This window comes from Cucurbita maxima, unplaced genomic scaffold, assembly GCF_002738345.1.
Source record: "Cucurbita maxima cultivar Rimu unplaced genomic scaffold, Cmax_1.0 Cma_Scf00171, whole genome shotgun sequence".
In the NCBI taxonomy this organism is placed as follows: Eukaryota; Viridiplantae; Streptophyta; class Magnoliopsida; order Cucurbitales; family Cucurbitaceae; genus Cucurbita; species Cucurbita maxima.
The window spans coordinates 121,308-148,955 of NW_019272187.1; the positions used below are offsets into that span (position 1 = coordinate 121,308).

At 34.3% G+C, this 27,648-nt stretch overlaps 3 non-coding genes across 3 annotated transcripts; all 3 read left to right on the top strand.

Moving 5' to 3' along the window:
- Positions 1 to 2,795: 2,795 nt before the first annotated feature.
- On the top strand, positions 2,796 to 2,869 carry TRNAI-AAU. Its single transcript has one exon. It is a non-coding gene; the product is annotated as a tRNA-Ile (tRNA).
- A 1,612-nt stretch (positions 2,870 to 4,481) lies between these two features.
- TRNAI-AAU lies at positions 4,482 to 4,555 on the top strand. Its single transcript has one exon. It is a non-coding gene; the product is annotated as a tRNA-Ile (tRNA).
- Positions 4,556 to 5,274: 719 nt separating this feature from the next.
- TRNAI-AAU lies at positions 5,275 to 5,348 on the top strand. Its single transcript has one exon. It is a non-coding gene; the product is annotated as a tRNA-Ile (tRNA).
- Positions 5,349 to 27,648: the final 22,300 nt, after the last annotated feature.

The following is a 27,648-nucleotide window of genomic DNA, read 5'->3' on the forward strand; positions in this document are numbered from 1 at the left end:
TGTTAATTAAGGCATGCATGTTTGACACCTCTAATTACGGTAAGAAATTAGGGGTGTTAATGTTGGTATCAGAGCCAGACACCGAATGGTGTACTGGGGAGAACGAATAACAGTGTATGCATTTATTTTCATTTAGTAATTGACAAATGCATTTTTAGATCTCACATTGGTTGGAGAGGGAAACAAATCATTATTTATAAGGGTGTGAAAACCTCTCCATAGCAAAAAGCATTTTAAACCCTTGAGCAGAAGCCCCAAAGGAAAAGTCAAAATAGGAGAATATTTACTAGTGGTGGGCTTGAACGGTTACAAATGGTATTAGAGCCAGACATCGGGCGATGTGCTAGCGAGGATGCTTGGGCTTGAAAGGGGGTGGATTGTGAGATCCCACATTGATTGGAGAAAGTAACGAGTACCAACAAGGATACTGAGTCTCGAAAGAGGATGGATTGTGAGATCCCACAACAGTTGGAGAGGGGAACATTCTTTATAAGGGAGTGGAAATTTCTCTATGCGTTTTAAAAACGTAAGGTAATCTCGAAAACCCGAAGAAGACAATATCTGCTAGCGATGAGCTTGGGCTATTACAATTTGCAAAGCCACGAGCACGTGTCATCATACAACACACAATTATAACCAATTGATGGTAAGGCCACTTACTTGGTTAGCCTTTGAAGCAGCTACAACCATTTGACGTTAGCTTAATGCTGGCCTCTAAATTTTAATTTTCCCTAAGAAGTCCAACAACCATAAATTAAAATTTCATTATGGAAATTAACTCACCTACTTTTGTATAAAGTAATTTAAACTTACTCATAAGTATATAAACTAACTAAACCTACCGGTGCATTAATAATTTAAACTCGATTCTAAAAATTTAACTAGGCAAAAGATAGTCATACTAATTTAAGCTTCTGAAAAGTTGAAAGAAGAAAGTGTCCGAACGTATCAAACCCAAGCCGGATCAGCCAAAATATTAACTTAGAGCCGTCAAAAAATGTATTTTTCGAATGACTTTAAACAGTTCAAGTGGGCTTATAAAATGAAGTGATGGACTTCCCTTTTACCATGGGACAATACCATTAATTCTCTTAATAACATCTTTTCATGATACGGGGTTACAACACTACGAACTTTAAATATAATGTTTTAAAATGAAGTGATTGGCTAGATTAGGAGCTATTGATCTGCAAGTTGCATAAAACCTTTGGTCCATTAGCTCAGTTTATTAGAACGTCGCGCTAATTAAGTGCGAAGGTAGCATGTTTGCCACTTGGATGGGTCAATTTAATTAATTCTCAAAGATATCTTTAATGATACGGGGGTAAAGCACTACAAACTTTAAAAGATAACTACCTAAAATTTTAAGTTTATTATGCATAAAATTATGTAACCTAAGCTCGATTGACTGGTTTAGGAGCTACTACTCTGCAATGAGTATAAAACTTGTGGCCTATTAGATTAGTTGGTTAGAACGTCGTGTTAATAACATGAAGGTTGGATGGGCTAATTTCATGATGACTTGAAATTAAAGAGTTTTAAGTTTTATTATGCATAAAATTATGTAACCTAAACTCGATTGGCTATATTAGGAGCTACTACAGGTTTGACACTTGCATGGTTAATTTCATTCCTTCTCAATAATGATATATTTAATGATACTAGATTTAAAAGATAATCACTTATAGTTTTAAGTTTATTATGCATAAAATTATGTAAGCGAAACTCGATTGACTGAATGAGGAGCTATCGATCTACAATGTTCATAAAACCTATGGCCTATTAGCTCAGTTTGTTAGAACGTCGGGCTAATAATGTGAAGGTCGTTGGTTTGACGCCTGCATGGGCCGATTTCATTTCTTCTTAATAATATCTTTTCATGATACGGGGTTACAACATTACGAACTTTAAAGATAATGACTTAAAGTTTTAAGTTTATCATGCAAAAAATTATGTAACCTAAACTCGATTGATTAAATTATGAGTTATCAATCTACAATTTGCATAAAACCTATGGCTTATTAGCTAAGTTGGTTAGAGCGTGAAGGTTGCAGGTTTGACACCTCCATGTGCTAATTTCATTTATTTTTAATTAGATCTTTTCATGATAGAGTTAAAACACTATGAACTTTAAAAGATAATGACTTTTTTAAGTTTATTATGCATAAAGTTATGCAAACGAAACTCGATTGACTGCATTAGGAGCTAACGATCTATAATGTGCATAAAACATATGCCCAATTAGCTCATTTGGTTAGATTGTTGTGTTAATAACGTGAAGGTTGTAGATTCGACAAATTACATAGGCCAAATTTTATTAATTCATAATAATATCTTTTCATGATACGGGGTTACAACACTACGAACTTTAAACCGATGATACGGCTGTTCAAAATTTTCTTTAGATCTGAGTCGTTAGATATGTTCTTACATGAAGGATGAAATTCGAGGATTTCTGAGAGTCATTTCAGGAACAAGAAGGAGGTAAATGAACTTATTTTGGCCGTTCGATATGTTCTTTTACGAAAGATGAAATTCGAGTATTTCTCAGAGTCTTTTCACGAACAAGGAGGTAAATGAACTCACTTTGAAGGCCAGATTCAGTATTGCGACTCTCATGAGAGAAAATTTTTCGGCAAGCCACGTGTCAACTTGTGGGAAGGAAAGCGCGTGAGAAAGCCGGCAAGCCAAGTGTCAACTTGCCGGAGGGAAAGCGTGTCAGACAACCTGAGGGACACGTCTTAACGATAGGGTAGAATAACACGTCAAGTGCATTGTCAGGCAAGAAAATCTATGGCCTATTAGCTCAGTTGGTTAGAGCGTCGTGCTAATAACTTGAAGGTCGCAGGTTCGAGACCTGCATGGGCCACTTTCCCTCATTTTTAATTATATCTTTTCATTATACGAGTTAAAACACTACGACTTTTAGAAGATAATGACTTTTTTAAGTTTATTATGCATAAAGTTACGTAAACGAAACTCGATTGGCTGGATTAGAAGCTAACGATCTATAATGTGCATAAAATCTTTGCCCAATTAGCTCAGTTGTAAGATTATCGTGTTAAAAACGTGGAGGTCGTAGGTTCGACAATTACATTGGCCTAGTTTTATTAATTATTCATAATATATTTAAATGATGCGGGGTTACAACACTACGAACTTTAAACCGATGATACGGCCGTTCACAGTTTTTCTTTAGAGGATTTATGAGAGTCATTTCAGGAACAAGAAGTTGGTAAATGAACTAGTTTTGGCCGTTCGATATGTTCTTTTATGAAAGATGAAATTTGAGGATTTCTTAGAGTCTTTTCACGAACAAGGAGGAACAAGAAGTTGGTAAATGGACTAGTTTTGGCCGTTCGATATGTTCTTGTTGGTAAATGAACTAGTTTTGGCTGTTCGATATGTTCTTTTATGAAATATGAAATTTGAGGATTTCTTAGAGTCTTTTCACGAACAAGGAGGTAAATGAACTCACTTTGAAGGCCAAATTCAGTATTTCGACTCTCATGAGAGGAAATTTTTCGTCAAGCCACGTGTCAACTTGTGGGGAAGGAAAGCGCGTGAGACAGCAGGCAAGCCACGTGTCAACTTGCGAGAGGGAAAGCGTGTCAGACAGCCTGAGGGACACGTATTGACGATTAGGTGGAATAACGCGTCAGACGCATTGTTAGGCAAGAAAGTCAATGGCCTATTAGCTTAGTTGGTTAAAGCGTTGTGCAAATAACTTGGAGGTCGCAAGTTTGACACTTGAATGGACCAATTTCATTCATTTTTAATTATATCTTTTCAAGATACAAGTTAAAACACTACGAACTTTAGAAGATAATGACTTTTTTAAGTTTATTATGCATAAAGTTATGTAAACAAAACTCGATTGGCAGTATTAAGAGCTAACGACCTATAAGGTGCATAAAACCTATGCCCAATTAGCTCAGTTGTAAGATTATTGTTTTAAAAACGTGGACGTCGTAGGTTCGACAATTCCATAGAACAAGTTTTTTTAATTCTTCATAATATCTTTTCATGATACAGGGTTACAACAGTACGAACTTTAAACCGATGATACAGCCGTTCAAAATTTTCTTTAGATCTGAGTCGTTCGATATGTTCTTACATGAAGGATGAAATTCGAGGATTTCTGAGAGTCATTTCAGGAACAAGAAGGAGGTAAATGAACTTATTTTGGCCGTTCGATATGTTCTTTTACGAAAGATGAAATTCGAGTATTTCTCAGAGTCTTTTCACGAACAAGGAGGTAAATGAACTCACTTTGAAGGCCAGATTCAGTATTGCGACTCTCATGAGAGAAAATTTTTCGGCAAGCCACGTGTCAACTTGTGGGAAGGAAAGCGCGTGAGAAAGCCGGCAAGCCAAGTGTCAACTTGCCGGAGGGAAAGCGTGTCAGACAGCCTGAGGGACACGTCTTAACGATAGGGTAGAATAACACGTCAAGTGCATTGTCAGGCAAGAAAATCTATGGCCTATTAGCTTAGTTGGTTAGAGCGTCGTGCTAATAATGCGAAGGTCGCAGGTTCGAGACCTGCATGGGCCAATTTCCCTCATTTTTAATTATATCTTTTCATTATACGAGTTAAAACACTACGATTTTTAGAAGATAATGACTTTTTTAAGTTTATTATGCATAAAGTTATGTAAACAAAACTCGATTGGCAGTATTAAGAGCTAACGACCTATAAGGTGCATAAAACCTATGCCCAATTAGCTCAGTTGTAAGATTATTGTTTTAAAAACGTGGACGTCGTAGGTTCGACAATTCCATAGAACAAGTTTTTTTAATTCTTCATAATATCTTTTCATGATACAGGGTTACAACAGTACGAACTTTAAACCGATGATACGGCCGTTCAAAATTTTCTTTAGATCTGAGTCGTTCGATATGTTCTTACATGAAGGATGAAATTCGAGGATTTCTGAGAGTCATTTCAGGAACAAGAAGGAGGTAAATGAACTTATTTTGGCCGTTCGATATGTTCTTTTACGAAAGATGAAATTCGAGTATTTCTCAGAGTCTTTTCACGAACAAGGAGGTAAATGAACTCACTTTGAAGGCCAGATTCAGTATTGCGACTCTCATGAGAGAAAATTTTTCGGCAAGCCACGTGTCAACTTGTGGGAAGGAAAGCGCGTGAGAAAGCCGGCAAGCCAAGTGTCAACTTGCCGGAGGGAAAGCGTGTCAGACAGCCTGAGGGACACGTCTTAACGATAGGGTAGAATAACACGTCAAGTGCATTGTCAGGCGAGAAAATCTATGGCCTATTAGCTCAGTTGGTTAGAGCGTCGTGCTAATAACGCGAAGGTCGCAGGTTCGAGACCTGCATGGGCCAATTTCCCTCATTTTTAATTATATCTTTTCATTATACGAGTTAAAACACTACGATTTTTAGAAGATAATGACTTTTTTAAGTTTATTATGCATAAAGTTACGTAAACGAAACTCGATTAGCTTGATTAGGAGCTAACGATCTATAATGTGCATAAATTCTTTGCCCAATTAGCTCAGTTGTAAGATTATCGTGTTAAAAATGTGGAGGGCGTAGGTTCAACAATTACATAGGCCTAGTTTTATTAATTCTTAATAATATATTTACATGATACGGGGTTACAACACTACGAACTTTAAACCGATGATACGGTCGTTCACAGTTTTTGTTTAGAGGATTTATGAGAGTCATTTCAGGAACAAGAAGTTGGTAAATGAACTAGTTTTGGCCGTTCGATATGTTCTTTTATGAAAGATGAAATTTGAGGATTTCTTAGAGTCTTTTCACGAACAAGGAGGAACAAGAAGTTGGTAAATGGACTAGTTTTGGCCGTTCGATATGTTCTTGTTGGTAAATGAACTAGTTTTGGCCGTTCGATATGTTCTTGTTGGTAAATGAACTAGTTTTGGCTGTTCGATATGTTCTTTTATGAAAGATGAAATTTGAGGATTTCTTAGAGTCTTTTCACGAACAAGGAGGTAAATGAACTCACTTTGAAGGCCAGATTCATTATTTCGACTCTCATGAGAGAAAATTTTTCCTCAAGCCACGTGTCAACTTGTGGGGAAGGAAAGCGCGTGAGACAACAGGCAAGCCACGTGTCAACTTGCGGGAGGGAAAGCGTGTCAGACAGCCCTAGGGACACGTATTGACGATTGGGTGGAATAACGCGTCAGGCGCATTGTTAGGCAAGAAAGTCAATGGCCTATTAGCTTGGTTGGTTAGAGCGTTGTGCAAATAATGTGGAGGTTGCAAGTTTGACACTTGAATGGACCAATTTCATTCATTTTTAATTATATCTTTTGAAGATACGAGTTAAAACGCTACGAACTTTAGAAGATAATGATTTTTTTAAGTTTATTATGCATAAAGTTATGTAAACAAAACTCGATTGGCAGTATTAAGAGCTAACGACCTATAAGGTGCATAAAACCTATGCCCAATTAGCTCGGTTGTAAGATTATTGTTTTAAAAACGTGGAGGTCGTAGGTTCGAGTTTTTTTAATTCTTCATAATATCTTTTCATGATACGGGGTCACAACAGTACGAACTTTAAACCGATGATGCGGCTGTTCAAAATTTTCTTGAGAAGAGAGACCTAGATATTTTTGATATTTTTATATTTTAGGAGAGAGACTACATATATTTTAGGAGAGAGACATATTTTAGAAGAGACAATATATTTTAGGAGAGAGACATACATCTATTTTAGAAGGGAGAGACCATATATTTTAGGAGAGAGACATACATCTATTTTAGAAGGGAGATATATTTTAGGAGAGAGACATACATCTATTTTAGAAGGGAGACCTAGATATTTTAGGAGGGAAACCTACCTATTTTAGTAGAAATAGTGGATATTTGAGGAGAGATAATAGATATTCTAGAAGAGAGATAGCCATATATTTTAGGAAAGATAGGAGAGACCTCCATATTTTAGAATTTAAGGAGAGAGACTTACATATTTTACGAGATACATATTTAGGAGAGAGACCTAGATACCTATATATTTTAGGAGAGAGACCTAGATATTTTAGATATTTTTGGAGAAACATCTAGATACCTAGATATTTTCGGAGAGAGACCTAGATACTGGATATTTTACGGGAGAGAGACTTAGAAACGGGGAGAGACCTATATTTTAGGAGAGGGAGAGTTAGTTAGGGGAGAGAGACCTAGATTATTTAGGAAGAGACCTCCATATTTTAAGAGAGAGACTTAGGGGAGAGCTAAACACCTAGAAACCTAGATATTTTCGGAGAGAGACCTAGATATTTTAGAAGAGAGACCTCGATATTTTAGAAGAGAGACCTAGATATTTTAGAAGAGAGACCTCGATATTTTAGAAGAGAGACCTAGATATTTTAAGGGAGAGACCTACATATATTTTAGGAGAGAGACCTACATATATTTTACAAAAGAGACCTAGATATTTTAGAAGAGAGACCTACATATTTTAGAAGAGAGACCTACATATATTTTAGAAGAGAGACATAGATATTTTTATATTTGAGAGAGACTTACATATATTTTAGGAGAGAGACATATATTTTAGAAGAGAGACCTACATATATTTTAGGAGAGATACATACATATATTTTTTAGGAGAGAGACATATATTTTAGGAGAGAGACATACATCTATTTTAGAAGGAAGAGACAATATATTTTAGGAGAGAGACATACATCTATTTTAGAAGGGATATATATTTTAGGAGAGAGACATACATCTATTTTAGAAGGGAGACCTAAATATTTTAGATATTTTTGGAGAAACACCTAGATACTAGATATTTTCGGAGAGACCTAGATACCTATATATTTTAGGAGAGAGACCTAGATATTTTAGATATTTTTGGAGAAACACCTAGATACCTAGATATTTTCGGAGAGAGACGTAGATACCTGTATATTTTAGGGGAGAGAGACTTAGATACGTACATATTTTAGGGGAGAAAGACCTATATTTTAGGAGAGGGAGAGTTAGTTAGGGGAGAGAGACCTAGATTATTTAGGGGAGAGACCTAGATATTTTAAGAGAGAGACTTAGGGGAGAGAGACCTATATATTTTAGAAGAGAGACCTAGATACCTAGATATTTTAGATATTTTAGGAGAAACACTTAGATACCTAGATAATTTTGGAGAGAGACCTGGATACCTCGATATTTTATGGGGGAGAGACTTGTAGATATTTTAGGGGAGGGAGACCTATATTTTAGAAGAGGGAGAGTTAGTTAGGGGAGAGAGGCCTACATATATTTTAGGAGAGAGACATACATATATTTTAGAAGAGACATAGATATTTTTATATTTGAGGAGAGAAACTTACATATATTTTAGGAGAGAGACATATATTTTAGAGGAGAGACCTACATATATTTTAGGAGAGACACATACATATATTTTAAGAGAGAGACATACATCTATTTTAGAAGGGAGACCTAGATATTTTAGAAGAGAAACCTGCCTATTTTAGGAGAAATAGTAGATATTTTAGGAGAGATAGTAGATATTGTAGGATAGAGATAACAGATATTTTAGGAGAGATAGGAGAGAGACCTCCATATTTTAGGATTTTAGGAGGGAGACTTACATATTCTAGGAGAGACATATTTAGGAGAGAGACCTAGATACTATATATTTTAGGAGAGAGACCTAGATACCTAGATATTTTAGGAGAAACACCTAGATATCTAGATATTTTCGGAGAGAGACCTAGATACCCGGATATTTTAGGGGGGAGAGACTTACATACGTAGATATTTTAGGGGAGGGAGACCTATATTTTAGGAGAGGAAGAGTTAGTTAGGGGAGAGAGACCTAGATTATTTAGGAGGGAGACCTAAATATTTTAAGAGAGAGACTTAGGGGAGAGAGACCTATATATTTTAGAAGAGAGACCTAGAAGAGAGACCTAGATACCTAGATGTTTTAGTGGAGAGAGACTAGATACCTGAATATTTTAGGGGAGAGAGACTAGATACCTAGATATTTTAGAAGAGAGACCTAGAAGAGAGACCTAGATACCTAAATGTTTTAGTGCAGAGAGACTAGATACCTGAATATTTTAGGGGAGAGAGACTAGATACTTAGATATTTTAAGGGGGAGAGATTAGATACTTTGGATATTGTAGGGGGAGAGAGACTTAGATCTCTAGATATTTTAGGGAAAAGAGACCTATGTTTTAGGAGAGAGAGAGTTAGAGGGAGACCTAGATATTTTAGGAGAGAGAGTTAGGGAGAGAGACCTATATATTTTAGGAGAGAAAGACTTACGGGAGAGAGACCTATATAGATTAGGAGAGAAACCAGATATTTTAAGAGAGAGACGAGATATTTTAGGAGAGAGACCAAATATTATTTTAGGAGAGAGACTAGATATTTTAAGAGAGAAACTAGATTTAGATTTGTTAAGTCTAGATTGCGCAACTGTAGTATAAATACCCCTCTACTCTACCTAAGGTCTTCATCTAAAAAATCCAAAAACTATAGTATTCTACAGAGTGTTTAGTATTCTCTTTTTGATTGGTCTTAATAAAGAGTGTCATAATGTTTTCAAGAGAGTTGTGTTCAACAACCACATTTCACAAAAAAAAAAAAAAATGCTAGCATGATATCACGACGAACATAAATATCGAACGTACACGCCCGTACTAATATAACATAATGAAAAAGTATCCCAATGCATATGATATACAAACATGCATAAGGTTCCATAATTTACATTTCATAACATAACATTTAATATCTTTCATTTTTTTTTCCTTTCATAACCGAGTTCATTTATGTAACATGCATGCATGACATCTCACAATATTCGCAAACTTTATATCATAAGATATACATTTCATTCATGACGTTTCAATTCATTCATAAAAGTAGTGTAATGGGTTTACATGCATACGTGACGTACGTCTCATATCAATACAAAGATACATAAACATCTCATAACATAAACATAACACATATTTATCAACCTACTAATAATAACAATAACCTAACTCAAACAATAAGGTCACTTGGTCAAACAATAACCATCATAGATCAAACATATTTATGGTATAAGCCAAATGACATGAACCATCATAGATCAAACAATAACCTAACTCAAACAATAAGGTCACTTGGTCGATCTTGGCCAAAGTCATTAACAATTTGATAGACACCTCGAAACAACAATCCAACGTCTAACTCTTACCTATAGCAATTAATATAACATGCTTAGGACCTACTAATAACTTAACTTAGCTAAACATTATGATCAATTCCAATATAACTGACGAGATGCATGTCCTTTAACTAACGAGATGTATAGGCTATGACCTTCCAATGTTGTATCCACACACACTTGAACCCTTTCTTGGAGGCATCACTATAAACAATATAACCTCCAAAATCTTTAGAACTGTAAATACTGGCATCGACACTAACCTGTGCTTCAAGCCTTGGAAGCTTGCTTCAAATGTCTCCGCCCACACATATGGAACACTCTTCCTAGTCTAGTGCATGAGTGGTGAAAATATACTGGCAAAATCTCACACGAAACGTAGATAATACCCTATTAGACCCAAGAACCTATGCGCCTCAATATTTGTAGATGGACGGACCAACTTAATAGTTAAGACATACATGTAGTAACCTTACTTTTTAATGGAAAAGTAGGGTTGTCACGTATTGTTATTTTTAATGTTGTCACTACTTTCTTTGTTTAAATTTATTTCCTTACAAGCACGTTTGAATTCAATGAAAATTACTTTTTAAATTCATCGTGGGAGAACTTAAATGAAAACTTCCTTTTTATTAAAAGACTTATATGAAAGTTTTAGTCGGTTGCTTATTTATAACTTACTCAATGACTGGCTACACATAGTAAGACTATAGGTAAATGACAGTTATTCTGAATGGTCATATATAATAAACATCTAATGTAGAGTAATGAATGTAAATCATTATATACGGTAGATTGTTATACATAATAAAAATACATAAAGTAAATAGAACCATATCTACCATTTTAAAGATGTATTTTGTGAATTTTTTGTATTCATACTCGAAGTCATCAATATAAATATCTAAGACATATTCTTTTTTGATTTTCTCTCTCCTAATATTTGTTTTATATTATTTGTTTTAATATAAATGTGAGATATTGTGCCGTCCTAAAAAAAATGCCAAAAAAGAACTTGTTGGTAAGGTTGAGTGTAATAGCCCAAAAATAAATAAACAAATAAACAAATAAAAAAAAGTTAAAATAATAATAACAATAAATTAATTAATTAATTAAAATTAAAATATTTAAAAAAAATTCCCCACCTCTCTCCACTAACCTCTCATCCCTTCCCACAATTATCTCTCCTCACCCATCCTTAACCCAACCGCAAACAATGAATGAAACAGAAAAACAACAATGGTTATATTTGAGAAGAAGTAAAATGGCTTTCAACATAAGCAATAAGCAAGATTGGAGAATTAGAGATTTTTGTCATTTATTACGGTAAAATCCTATCTCAGATTTTCTTTTCTTTTATAGTCATGGTTATAAGAAATTAATTTAGGATCAAATCTTCTTTCATATATTTAACCGTAATAATCTGATCCCATATAGAATTGATTAGATTTTTGTTAGCATTTTAAGTTATACGAAATAAGGTTATAAGATTAGATTTAATAAAATTTTAGTTGGCAGATCTATAAACTAAAAGATAGTAGCCAAACAATGGACTTAAAATTTGCCAGTAATATCTATTTACACAATTGAAAAACCTATTTACAAAATGAAAATAATGAGAGAGAGAGGGAGGGAGATTGAGGAAAGATTTGTTGAACAATATTTAACACTAAAACAGGAAATATCAGACCGCAGTGAGCTCCTTTAAATTTTGTATAACAAAAAATATCAGAATTTTAAGATGGCCAATGTAAATTAGGGAAATAATTGATTAGGGTTAAAACTTGAAACTGATGTCATGAGTTCATATAGGTTGACTCGGATTTCAAAGAACGGAATCGAACTTTCATTAAAGATATATTTGTGACAACGACTTAAGCGAGCCAAGTAAGTGACCTTACTATCGACATGGTTATATTTGCTGTTGACATGTGCCCCATGGTTTTGCACGTGTCATATATATTGATATGTGTGAATTGTCTGTGGATCGATATGCTTCTTATTTGTTATGTATATAATATAATATGTGAATTGTTTGATAATAATTACGGTACGATGAGTTCAATGATATGTTTGAGATAGGATACGAGAAGGATGCACAAAACAAAATGTAACGATAGGAGTAAAATACTTTCATGAAACGTTAAGGTTAGGTTACATACCAGAGTAATATGGATAAGAGAGATTGATGGAAGAATACGGTTAGGCTACGGGTAGAAAGGGATAGGTTTGTGATAGATTGATAGAACGATAGCGTTAGGTTCAGTCCTTGTGATGAGATAACTAAGGTACGTTCACGTAATGATATATCTGTGATAGGTATAAGAACGTTAAGGCTATGATAAGTTAGAGAACGATATGATTATGAAGTGTTTACGTTATGACTCGTTTATGATATGATACATTGTGATGCAATATATCATGGTATGATGTGTATATGATGAAATGTTATGTTAAAAGCATAGAACGTTATGTTAGGCCTCTTAAATTGTGTGTATACAACATGAATTGTATGACATGGAATACGGTAAACTGCTTGGAATCATAATCCCAATAAGAATATGTATGAAACGTAAAATGAAAATGAGAATGACATGAAGCATGGAACATGACAGGGGGGTTAGGTTCATTAATGATAAATGTAGAAGTAGCGGGACCTCATGCATTATGTGTGTGTTCATGCATCTGGGGCGATACCCCTATCCCATCATGAGGGTACGGACGCGTACATCCAATGGTAGGACAACGATCGTTATGCTTTCCATAGCGCTGTCGTGACGGTTACTAGTTTTAACGGGTCCTGGCATAAGGGGCTCTCAGAGTATGTCCACCGAATAAGAAAAGTGGCCCAGCAGTGTGCGAACTAGCTTGTGAGCCCATACTCGCACGTATTGGCTGTGTGTAGAGTATATGGTACACATCCACGATTACCCGTTAGGACAGCACCATAGGAAAAACGAAACGAAACGAAAGATAGGTCCCATCATTTCATTGCATGTGATTGTTGCATTTAACCCCAATAGTGAGGTTAGTAGTAGAAAACATAATATTTATAACATTCCACCTCTTGAGTCTCATTGATATTTATATTTTAAGTTTTGAAATTTAGAAAATAAAAAATTAAACTATCTAATTTTGACATTTATTTTCATATATTTCTTAAAATCTATATGTATATATTTATTTTAATGTGTGGGTATTTAACCTAAAATTCTGGATTGGCTATGAATTTAGGGTTGTATATCATCAAACTAGGAACCCAATTCAATTGGGACTTTAAGGAGAATTCTTCTCGAACAACATTGTTTTTGTGCAACTTTTAGAGCAAATTAGGGCATGCTTCTTTCAAGGTATTTTTGGCCAGAAAAGGGAACATGTCTTTCGGGTGGATGTGGTGATGAAAGATGCATATGGTTTGCCGATACTAAATCGTTTTCGTTGTTCAATAGTCCTCAAAACAAATTTGAGTTAAAATAATTATGGAAAATAAAAACATGTACACTGAAGCTCAAATGAGAGTATTTGGGTAAAACATGGAATTCTCATCACTAATCTACAGCCACACATTGGTCAAGTCTTCCCGACCACAATATAGAATTCTCACCATTAAACTACATAGATCAAATTCTCACAATTTAAATTTTTTATTAAATTACTCCTAAATACTTAGGATGTTTGATTTTGATGACCAATATCAAAGCCACCAGTGTTAGATTCAAATTCTAAATCTAGGTGACCAATTTCAAGTTCTCTAGGGTAAAAGAAACAATTAGCATTTATATAACAATGTCAAAATCAATCATAAACGTTCTTTTACTGCCATAATTTTATGAAACATTTGCTTGGAGAGTGCCTAAAATATAAGTGAAAGGTATCTCAAATTAAGCATGGAGGAATAACATTTCATGTTTCTAAATTAAATGAGTGAAGTATTTTTCTTCAATCTGGCATGAACAATTGGATTCCCGAAAATTCTCACAACTCATCATGATTTTCATTTCTTCCACCGGGTGTTTAGGTCAAAAAATGCAATCACATACAATCATGGTGCCTATCTTTTCATAAGACATTATGACCTTATTCTCTACTTCAAGTTCGAGTAAAGTTTGATGTGTAATACTTCTCTATATACAACCATACATACATACATGGACCCACTAAGTGAGCCCATATACATACCCCTGTGTCTAACTGCAGGTTAGTGTACGCCAACATTGTCAGAAGCCACAAAGGGAAAATGAGCGTGCATAATATCATCGTGTACATAATAAGGAAGTGTACACATGTGTACTAATCATAACAAGGAAGTATCTCAATACACGTGTCATGCAAAATGCATGAGGTCTCACAGTTTCGAATCATGATATATAGTTATGATGCAAATCATACATCCATTCTTTTTACGACATAATGTTCCTATGAGACATACATACGTATACTGAACATATCTTTTATGGTTAATCTACATGGCTTGTCAATGTCTCATAGGCACAGCGTGAACATGTTAACATAATATGCATGGTGTAATATATGGAGGTTCATGCATTATATATCATCCATATCACAACGTAGATTCACAGCATAGTATCATTCATATCATAATATAAAGTGTCACATAGAACAACACATATTAACAAGGGCTACAAGACACTTGTCATTCATACAACATAAAAGTAATCCAACGTGGACCATAAGCACCAAGTTTTACTTTTATGTTCAAGATGTGTGACTAAACTGAAACTATCAAACTAAAACTTACATTATGTAATAACTTCAACTATTTTTCCTGTTCTCTATTTTTATTACATCTATTCGTATAAATAATTTTGAAATAATCAAACTTTGCATCGGTTTAAAATTGATAATACTACTTGCACATGAATTTCATTATTATCCAAATCGAATAAATGAATGAAATATTGATATATTAAAAAAAAAATGTGTCATATTGGTATGACTCTGAGGTCTTGAGTTCAATTCTTGGAATACTTGAATGTGGTCTTAAGATTCTAACAAACTCATAACTTTACTACAGACATACTCATTGACTCATGTAGTTTTATGAACGCGTCCAACTTCATTAGTTTTGTCATAATATATACAACTAACTTGTTCTTGTGTAACACAATGCTTCAGCTCAATAACTCTATCTCTGGTCAAATCATGCATGATTGTTTTTCATAAACTCTCCTCATCCACACCCCTTGACAAGCACAGGCAGCTGCCACAATTTCTGCTTCAGTAGTAGACAAAGTAACTACAAGTTGTTTTTTGGAGGACCAAGACATAGTTCCATCACTAAGTAAGAACACATAACCAGAAGTGCTTTTCCTGTCATATATATCTCCTGCAAAATCACGGTCAGTATATGCTATCAACTCTCCATTACCCGTTTTCTGATAAAGAACTCCCAAATCTATAGTACCTTTTAAGTATCTCAACACCCTTTTTGCCGCTTGCAAATGCAACTTTGTTGAATTTTCCATAAATCTACTAATGAGAGACAATACATACATTAAATCCAACCTTGTTGCAATAAGATACATTAAATTCATCCTTTGTTAGCCTAACCCGAGGAACAACATCGTTTTTCATACTATTACTTTTTTCATCATAAACTTGTCCAAAACTTCTTTTGCATATTTTCTCTAACTAATATAAATGTCTTCAGGATTTTGTAAAATCTCTACACCGAGAAAATATTTAATTTTTTTCTTAAATCAGTCATTTCAAATTGAAGTTTCAAAGAATTCTTGAACTTAACAAATATGCTCTCATCATTACCAATAAAAATTAGAACGTCAACATATAGACTAACAATCAAAATTTTACCTCTATCTCTTGTTTGTATGATTAAAGTATGGTCACAGTTGCACCTCTCAAATCCTTCTATGACGAAATTTGCTTCAAGTCGACTAAATCATGCACATAAGGCTTGTTTAAGCCATATAATGTCTTCTTCCATTTGTATACCTTGTATTCTTGACATTTTTTCTCATAACCTTGTGGTTGCTCGACAAAGACGGCTTCTTTTAACTCTCCATATAAGAAAGCACTTTTCACGTCAAGCTGATACACGTTCCAACTATTCCGAGCTGCTAAAGCAATTATCATTCGAATAGTATCCCACCTACCCACGGGTGCAAATGCCTTGATATAGTCTTTATCACGTTGTTGTGCATAACCTTTTGCTACCAACATAGACTTATACTTGTCAACTTCGCCATTTTCGTTGAGTTTGATTTTGAAAACCCACTTTATCCAAACATCTTCATTCCTCTAGGAAAATTTATTAACTCCTAAGTCTCATTTCGTTTGATGGCTTCTATCTCCAAGTCCATTACAGCTCTCCATTTTGAACTTCGAATAGCTTCTTTAAAGGTAGTCGAATCTGTAGTTGAGGTTAATAGAACTAAATTGTTGGGCTCAGTTTCTTCATAAAATTCTCCCTTGCTCACATAATCTCCATTCATAATGGTGCTCTTCTATTCCTCACTTCAGGTGTGCTTTCTTCAGATGTTGAAAAATTTGATTCAGATGGCTCATTGGAAGATATACTAACTTCCCCTTCTTCTTCTGCTATAACCTCCTCTTCAAATTCTTCCTCGCGTTGGTCATGTTCGCTTCCTTCTATATTACTATCTTTCCATTCGAGGGTATCGAGTCTAACTTCTTCGTTACTTTTCCCCAAATTCCAACATTTGTTTTCTTCAAAAATCACATCTCTGCTTGCAATTATCTTCTTGGAAACTAGATTATAGATTCTATATATTTTAGACTCTTCACTCATCCCTAGTAGCACACATTGAAATTTTTTATCATCTAACTTCTTTCTCTTACTGTCTGATACATGAACATGGTCAATGAACCCAAAATCAGTATTAGGTTTTACGCCACTCCAAGCCTCCTCTGAAGTCATATCTTTCACTACCACTGTAGACTTTTGTTGAGCACGTGCAATGTCTAGTTTACTGCTTCTGGCCAGAAATTTTTTGGAACTTTCTTCTCTGATAATATACTTCTAATCATGTTCATGATTGTTTTGTTCTTGCATTCAGCTACACTCGCTACACCATTTTATTGGTGAGTGTAGTTGTAGTAAGTTGTCTATTGATACCATTAGTTTTGCAAAAACTATTGAACTCGTGAGAGGTGTACTCTCCACCCTTATCTGTGCGTAGACAACGAATAAAATCTCCAGTCTCTTTCTCAACAAAATTTTTAAAATTCGTGAAGATAGTAAAGACTTTAGATTTTTCAGCAAGAAAATATATTCACACATTGCGGCTGTAATCATCAAAAAAACTTATAAAATACCTCTTATTACTGTTGGAAATAGGTTTGATGGGTCTACATATGTCTGCATGTACCAGTTGCAGCCTTTGTGTTGTTCTCCATAAACTTCTCTTTGGAAATGCATCCCTATGTTGCGTTCCCACCATGCAATCAATGCATATTTTAGACGACATTTTCAATTGGGGTAACTCTCTCACCATTTGTTTATGTTGCAATTGTTGGCTTTTTAATCCTTGATCTCACTTTAATTCATTTCAATCAATTAATTGATTGATGTTTTGATGATAACAAACCTACTTTTAATTATTAACTACTTGAAGTATTTTGAATTGTCCACCATATAAGGTTGGGAATAACGATTACAACGACTTTTCAATTACTCAAATAAGAGCTAAAACGAAGAAATTAGAGTCGAGACAACATACCCGACGTGATGATGTGGCAGCAAAATCAAAATGATGGACAAATTAAAATATATCAAAGTATGACATTTATGATGTTGGAAGAGTAACAAATGGTGGAGTTTTTCTTATTATTATTTTTCTAAATAAAATTATTTTTACAAAATATAAATTTGAATCTAATTGTTACTCAATCAATTTTTATTATTATTATATCATATTATTATATTATTATATTTTAAAATTTTGGTAGATACTCATATAGTTTTTATTATTATTATATTATTATATTTATAATAAATTTTGAATTTTCATTTGACCATTACTCACATATCTTTTTATTATTATTATATTAAAAATTTTAAATAAATGAATTTAGAAAATTTTCTTATTTATTTACTTTTAATGATCGCCTTCCATTATTCCTAACACAATCCAATGACCAATATTAATTCCTACATTTTTCCACTTTTCTTCTCTATATAAACTCATCAACTTCCCTACAATTTACACACACGAACTTCCATAAATTCTCCAATCCTCATTTGTTCAAAGTCTCCATTGTTTGTTGCTCTCTCCAAGCTTACAAGTTTATTTCTCTTCATCTTATTCTTGAGAGGGATTATTATTGTATTGTGAGGAAATAGTTGTAAGTATCCCAAATTGTAAATCTACTCTTTGAGAGAGTTATGGTGTATTATTATCAAACTCAAATACTTGTATCGGTTTGATCCTACGCTGTGGAAAGGATTGAGTTGTCTTCTATAACAATGTTCTCAAACCTTTGAAACCTAGATGCCCATATCTACGGTGCCAAAGATGAGTATTGTCTTCTATAATTGTTTGGAAGCAAGTGGCGGTTTGCCACATGATTCTTGCAAGTAATATTAACATTCTATTTGCAGACATTGTTGTTGGCAGAATAAGCCCCTTCTTCGGATGATAGATTTTACATCTCCATGTTGTATCAAAATAGATACCGCTCTTTGTTGCAATTGTCCACGACTTAATAGATTGTTTTTCAACTTAGGTATATAAAAACCATCAGTGATTACCTTGACGTCAACAACTTGCAATCTAATGTTACCTTTTTCTAACACCATCTTGAAATTATTTCCAAGCTTCATAGATTGTCGGAATTTCTCGTCAAAATCTGAGAACCATTCCTTGTTTGCACACATCTGATTGCTACACCCCAAATCAAGGAACCAAACATCTTCCCTCCTAGATTGATTGAGCTCCACATATGACATCAACAACATTTCTCTTCATCCTCAAGTTCAGCATAATTTGCTTCTTTTTCCCATTGAGAGCACTCATATATAAAGTGTCCTAACTGATGACACTTATAACACGCAACTGTACTTTTGGTGAATTGATGTCTACCTCTTCCTCTTCCTCTTCCTCTACCTCTTCCTCGAAAAGCTTCACGAGCTCGATCACCTCCTCTTCCACCGAATCTATTATCGTATGTCACCTTTAGTTCTTGTTCCTCACTTACACATAGTCAAATCTTGAGGTGATTGATCTCATGATTTTTTCAATAATCACCATTTGTTTCATGTTTCGCCATGAATTTTCATCTTGTTTACAACGGTGAGACTTCAAGCAAAATATGCATCAACACTCTCACCCTCTTTCATCTGTAAGACTTCAAACTTTTTCGTAAGAACTTAGAGTTGTGCTCTTTTGACTCTTGTGGAACCCTAATATTTCTGCTTCATAGAGTCCCAATTTTTTTTTTTTTGCAGCATCTCTATTAAGGATCATTCCCATAATACTTCGATCAATGGCTTAGAACAAAATAATTCTTGACCTTCAAGTCTTTCAGATTCGGGTACGCAATTGTTTTTTGTTGTGCTTCGATAATCTATACACCTTTGGCTACAGTAGGGATTTCGGTCTCCACCAAGGACCAATATTCCTTTCAACGAATAAAGTTTCCATAAGCATAGACCAATGATCATAGAGGCCATCAAACTTAGGAATTGTTGGTTGAACAAAATTGGTTTCAGCTGCCATATTTTGAATCTCTTTCAACTGACTCTTCAAGAAAAAAGACTGCAGTTTCTTCTTCTCACAATTAGGCCTTGCGTTGTAGCTTTGATACAAATGTTGTATACACACAAACTAAAACTCTGAAATCAATTGTGTTATAAACAAATCAACTTGGTTGACTTTTATAGCGTTACAAAGTAACAAAGTTAGGAAGGATAAAATTAACCTAACTCCAAACCCCCACTAATAAATTAATTTAGTGGTACTAACATTCCTACAAATATACATCCTAAATAAATGGTAGCCATTTCAACCCTAGAGAAAAGGTCTAGTATGACCATCTTTAACAATCTACGTCTTGACAATCTATATTTTATTTACATGTCCTTAAAATGCGAGTTGAGATTCTCAACCTAACTCACATTGGAGAACAACTTTTGTTGTTTTTTCTTTTCTCACTATTAACTTTGTATTTATTAGAGATTGTATTAACAAGTTGAGAATGGCCACACTAAGTAACTGTTTAGATCTAGAATATTCAGATAAACTTTTAAAAAATATGGATAGAAAAAACCTATTAAATAAGTATCTTTTTTTAACCTTAAATTTGTTTAAGAATAACCTTTATGTGAACTTTATTAAAGTAGGATGGAAATGAGTGAAGAAGAATGGTTGAATAATTGTAAAACTAAAAACAAAGACACAACTAATTTTCAAAATCTAGAGATCTATAAGATACTATTATTTTTTTTAAAGTTCATAAATTTATGACACAAAATTTAAGATATTTGTGGTCCCATTGTAACTTAAAATTCACATACATAATATTTAATTGATTTTAATGTTGTTGAAACTCTATTAGATATATATAAAATAATTAATTTTACATATTATATATTGTTTAGAGATATATACTATATAAACTTGAAAGTGTATAAAAATATTATTTTTTATTCAATTTCAGAAATTTATGAGACACAAATTTTATGAACATCTATGGTCCCATGGTCTATCGATACAAAAATGAAAGTAATGATACATTAGGAGATTGTCCCATGGTCTTCGCTGTAACGCCCAACGCTCTAATTTTCTAAACCTAATTAGTGACGTCACCCATGCATGCATAATTTGTTACGCGGAAGCTCATCATAAATAACCTTGGAAATATTTCATAAAGATTCATAAATCCTAAACAAACCTATCTCCGAAAATAAACCTTGAATAATTGAATTCAAAATAAATCTAAATAAAACAATACTCAATGCTATAACTTAAGATAGTCAAATAAACGTAAACTCCTAAAAATATCTCATCTCCAACTTCCATGGTGTCCTCAGCTCTGCCATCAACCGTACATTGGCGCCTTGCCTTTACATGAAAAATGTAGGTATCACGTGGCTTGAGCATGCAAGCATAATTTGTTACGCGGAAACTCATCATAAATAACCTTTGGAAATATTTCATAAAGATTCATAAATTCTAAATAAACCTATCTCCGAAAATTAACCTTCAATAACTAAATTCAAAATAAATATAAATAAAACAATACTCAATGCTTTAACTTAAGATAGTCAAATAAACATAAACTCCTAAAAATATCCCCTCTCCAATTTCCATGGTGTCTTCAGCTCCGCTGTCAACCGTACATTGACACCTTGCCTTTACCTGAAAAATGTAGGTATCACGTGGCTTGAGTATTTTATGAAATACTCAGTAAGTCACCCCACTGTTGGGGTTAGGAATGCAAACGCATGCAACATATGAGCGGGATCTAACTTTTCATAAAATTTACATAGCCTTGGGCACTTTTCTATTCCGAGAGGGTTAGGTGTGTGGTACTCCTTCACACACGGCCCATGTATGCGTACATGGACCCACCAGGCGGGCTCGTATACATACCCCCTGGGCCTGACTTTGTCGGGCACAACGTGTTACACGTCTCCGGACACCACAGAACAGAAAAGGACCCGCATGATATCATGTAAAACATAAATATCAGAATTCATTCTTTCGTATCATAAAGGGGAAGAATCTCGATGCACCTGACATACATATATGCATGAGGTCCCTAACATATCTAACATGGCATTACATAAGCAGGGCTAACATCGCATATACGTTTCTTACATTACATGGCATCTCACATGACTTACATTACATGACATATTACATAACATAAAAGTACATTCCAGTTGCATAAACATCTCATGATATCCCAGGGAGTTCTTTAGAGGGTTCTATAAGAGTCTTGATTCTTGTGGTGTTTCCTTGTAGGTGTTTCTTGGGTCCTAACTTGGTTTAGGTTCCAAACATGCTCCAATCAACTTGAAACCTCAAACATATCTTCATGTCCTTCATAATAGACCTTATAAGAAGTATGAAACCATTTGGAGCACGTATAGACCTTGGATTCTCATAAGTCTTCCTAGGGGCATTTTGGTCATTTTATCCATAATTCTTGGTTTTTCTACTTAACGTGTTCCAATGGCTTTCAAATTTTCATAAGTCATCCTAGGAGTTCATTTAGTGGGTTATTTTAACGTTACTTAAATCCTGAGTATTTTGATCAATTTAGGGCCTTAACTCACCGTTCTTTTTGTTTTTCTTTCATATATCCTAAATTTATACTTATGTTAGGGTTCATATGGAAAATCCAATGGATTCCTACAAGTATTTTTTAACAAAACGTTCCAGATCACTACTTACCTTGTCGTCGACATTTGGGATTTCCGTTCTTGAGCTTCTAGTATCCGAATTATCTCAAAATTCCTTCCACTAACTCCTTATTTTGTCTAGTTTCTAGAACCATAAAGATTTTCGTGAGAACAGATCAAGAAGGAGGTTAAAATTGAGAAACCCGAGGGAAGGTCAACATATACCTATCTTTGACTTTTATTGGTCAAAGTTTGACCTTTGACTTTGAACTTCATCTTCTTCCTTGGTAGCTAGAAAAATTTCGATTTTTTCTTATAAGACCCCTCTACTTTTACCTTTTTACAGCTATATATAGACATCTAATGGATTCGATTGTTCCACGAAACCTTTAGATGAAGTTTCAAGCAAGAGGTAGAAACCAAGTTCATACCTTTTTGTGGTCTGTAGCACAGGTTATAACCTTCCAGTGTTCAACGAAAAACATTTTTCTCGCCTGAGTATATCTAGAAACCTTTTGTTCGGCAGCCAATTATAAAACTTTTAAGTGCCTGATTCCTTCACGAAACTTGTTGTAAATCCCATATGAAATATGTAGGTGTTGGTAGGAAGGAAAATGATTAACCATAGCACTCGAATTTGGAAGAAATCTGTGAAAGAAAAACTCATAATCTAAGAGCTTCAAACTCGAGTTTTAGGAATTCTCATCACTCGATTCTTGTCTTAAAACTTTGTCCCAACTTCAGACTTTATTGGGGAAGATTCCACCTGTTGGGTTTTATGTCCTAAAACTCATAGTTTGTAAACAAAAACATATTCTATTTTCAATAAAGTTATTATTGTTGTTTATTCAGTAAAGATTGTTATTGAATAAAGTGAACTTTACGATTATTAATCTTAAATCCAATAAAATAAGAACACTCTAACTATAGTATGATTACCTGAACTATATGTATTGACATAAGAGTGGATCAAGTTCAAGTATATAGACAAAATGATCTATAGTACAGGGATAAGGCTGAGTACCTTATCAAGGGGACACTATGGATGCGGCTCACTTTTGTATATGACATAAACAATATGATCACTAAATTGTACATGCGGAGACATGTGAGTGGGGGCGTCCTATGCAATGAGTATTGCATAAGATCGGACCATGAAGAAAATCACTCTCACTTTATAATGTCGCTTACTGTTGAGACTGATTTTCTTTTCATTCGATGACTTAGGTAACTCGATTTTAATCCTGACCTAACCATGAACTCCTGTTTATTTGGAATTATTCTTAGATTTACATGGGTGAGAGTGACTCAAGTTCGTCGACTCAATAGGCCTCTCATTTCAGGGGTTAGACTGGGTGAATAACTGGGGACGTGGGGTGCAAGATGGAATTCACTCCTATCTACTTTTAGGGATAGAAGAGAGGTCATTCCCTTAAGCACTGACTCCAAGTCTTGAACAAGGGGTCCCACCATCTCATTGGCCTGAGAAGGATTGGGTTTACTGGTTGGACCACAAACAAATTGTTTATTAGAGGATCAGTGAGACATAAGGAACAAGAAGTAATTTTAGGGGTAAAACGGTAAATTGACCCAGCTCTAGTTACGAACAACCTGTGAAGGATCGACTTACTAATCATGGTTATATCAAATGGACAGAAATATATCTATAGTCAGGGGAGTGCAACTACTAGGCTATAGTGGAATGTCCCAGTAGTTAACGAATGTTGGTTAACAAGATTAATGAGTTTAACCGGTTAATCTTTGATCGTTGGAGCCCATGATCTATAGGTCCATTAGGTCCCTCTGTTAGCTCATATCGGACTAAACCATAGAACAATGTGACGAGTAAGTTCGAAGTGTTCGAATTCAAATTAGGGAGAATGCACTACATATATACGATATATTTAACCGCATCTATGTTTTATTTATGAATTAAACAAAAAGAGAGAATCTGAGATATTTAAATAAGATTTAAATATCTTAATCAAATGTGTCGGAATTAATTGAGATTTGCAATTGAATTAATATTAAATATTAATTAAATAGTTTAATTAATCATTTAATATTACTTTAATTTGAAATTAATAATTCAAATTAATAATTCAAAATGAAGAAAGTCAAAATGTTGACTTCATTTAATGGAAAAATCCATGTTTGAGTTAGTAGAATTTTGAGGTATCAAAATTTGGTTTAACCAAACTTGCATGCTTGTCAAATAAACCCCACAAATTTTAGTGGAATTTTGAGTGTCAAAATTTGGTGAACTCAAACTTGCATGCTTGCCACATAATCTCAAATATTTGAAAGAAATTTTGAGAGTAAAAATTTGATGATCTCAAACTTGCATGCAAACATGACTCTATAAATAGAGTGATCATATTATATGGAAGTTCTTCCAAGGGAAAAACCTTGAAAAAAAAAATCTCACAAATTCTCTTTTCATATATGCTAAATCCCTCCCAAGTTTAGTCACTCACCGGATTCCACAATCTCGTTTTAAGGTCAGATTATAGTGGAGAAGACACTAGTGGAGGTTCGAAACCGGTTTGTGAGGATAAAGAAACTTGAGCGACAAAAGGTTAGTATTCAAACTCATTTAGTTTTAATGCTTTTGAACATGCTAGCTAATTTACTATAATTGATGTACTTAGAGTGCCTAAGATCCAAATTGCTTCCGCATGTGTTCTATTACACCATCAATTGGTATTAGAGCATGATTTTAGGCACTTTATTTACATTAATTTGAGCATGGTGGGTACTATTTCATGAATGAAATATTGTGGTTGCTAAAGTGGATGTTTTTGGTTTTTGCATTTTTTTATGCTTTCATTTGATGCAATTCTTGTAACAAGCCTAATGTCTATGAGCTTTAATGAGTGAAGAAAGGTCTGTAATTTTTATGAAGTCATTAGAGTCCATTTTAGGTTGTAATTGATCGAAAATTGAAGAGATAGTAAGCTGAACCAAAGAAGAAGATGGAAGAGGCAGTTCGAGTGTTTTTTCTGCCTTTGGGGTTCGGTTCAACGTTTTTAAGGGTTGGTTTTCCCAGCTCGTGATCCTCGGGAGCGGTTCAAGTTATTTTTAATTATTAATGTAATAATTTAGTTAATTGCTTGCTTTAAAATGCCAAAACCAATCCACTTTAGTGTGTTTAATGAATTATGCATTATGAATGTATGTTTTAATTAAATAGAAAATGTATATGCATAAAGTATGTCATATAGATTTAAAATCCCACCATAGGCTAAGCATGTTTCATGCATTCCAAGTATGTTATAATATATAGTATGCATCTTTAGAGTTCCATGAGTGATAGATATAAATTGTTATATAATTGCATGGAATGGATGATTATGTAATTGTAATATAAAGCATGCTAGATGCATGTTATAGGTTATTTTCAACGTCATATATCAAGATAGACGTTAAAATCTATAATAAAGATAAGTGCATGCTCACTTAGGGTTAAGAACCGAGCACGATCAATTTTAATAGTTAAAATAGGTCGTGTCTTATAAAATTGCAATTTTAAGAAAGCTCACATGGCACGATCTTGTCTAAGGCTGGAGGTACTTAAGTTGACGGTTTACGAAACACGTACTACCTGGAGATCGGATCAGTACTTGAGCTTAGTTAGCCCAGTTTTATGAGAATGCTTGTGTGATGTAAGTTTTAGAAAACTCACCTAGACTTAAGTTATATTCAGTTAGCCGAAATATACATAAGTAATGAGTATACCCAACCGTCTAAAATACATAGTGGGAGGAAAAAGGTATATGAGATACATCGTTTTCCTTTCACGCTCTCTAAAAATTCACACCGTGAGATTCATGCTCGGTCTCGTGTCGCCCTGGGAGCGTCCTCCATTCGGAAGGTATTTGCATGAGTCAATAACAAGGTGAATAGAGAAAGTATTTATAGTAAGTGGGAGAAGAAAGTATATCAACACATCCTATGGTCTCCACCACTAGGTAGCACCGTGAGATTCCCATGTTCCACCTGCATGTTGCCCTAGAGCAACTACCTATTCGGAGGGTTGTAACATGGGAGTCAAAACAACGCAAACTCCATAAATGGATAGGATTTCTTAGGTCCATTCCCAACTTTGGCTTTTTCATTCGATAGCATTGTTGGGACTGATCTCTGAGATCTGAAACTGGCGGATCACACTTACGAAGAATTACTAAGAGTTAGTATATTCTTGACCAAAATAGCGATAACTAAAAACACTATAGGAACAAGAGTTATTCTGGAATTATCGTTTAAGTCAAGAATGTCTTGGTTTAGTGAATGAGTGATTGGCGGCCCCTCAGTAGTAGTTGCTCTAACTCACTAAAGTATCGTTGCAAATTAATAATTTTTGGGTACATTATTACATTTGCTAAAAATGATTGGATTAAACCGGATTAAGTCAAATCACTAATAGAATTTTCTTTATATCATAGCATTAAAAACTCAACAGTACAATTACTCGCTTTTGAGAAATTAAACGGCGACAATTACGCAACTTGAAAATCAAACCTAAACACAATACTTGTAATTGATGATTTAAGGTTTTTTTAACTAAGGAATGTCCTCCAAACCCTAGCTCAAATGCAAACCGAATAGTTCAGGATACATATGACAGATGGTCAAAGGCAAATGATAAAGCCCGAGTGTACATTTTAGCCAGCATATCTGATGTTTTGGCTAAGAAACGCAATGTTATGGGTACTGCTAAAAAGATTATGGAATCTCTGAAAGGGATGTTTTGGACAACCGGCTTTCTCCCTTAGACATGATGCAATAAAATACGTTTACAACTACCGTATGAAAGAAGGGATCTCAGTTAGAGAACATGTCTTGGACATGATGGTCCATTTCAATGTGGCAGAAGAAAATGAAGCTGTCATAGATGAGAAGAGTCAAGTCAGTTTTACCATGGAGTCTCTTTCGAAGAGCTTCTTCCAGTTTCGCACAAATGTGATAATGAACAAAATAGAATATAACTTGACTACTCTTCTCAATGTCCTACAGACTTATCAATCCCTCTTAACGAACAAGAGACAAACAGGAGAAGCAAATGTTGCTATCTCCAAAAAATTACTACGAGGATCGTCCTCCAAAAATAAGTCTGGTTCTTCAA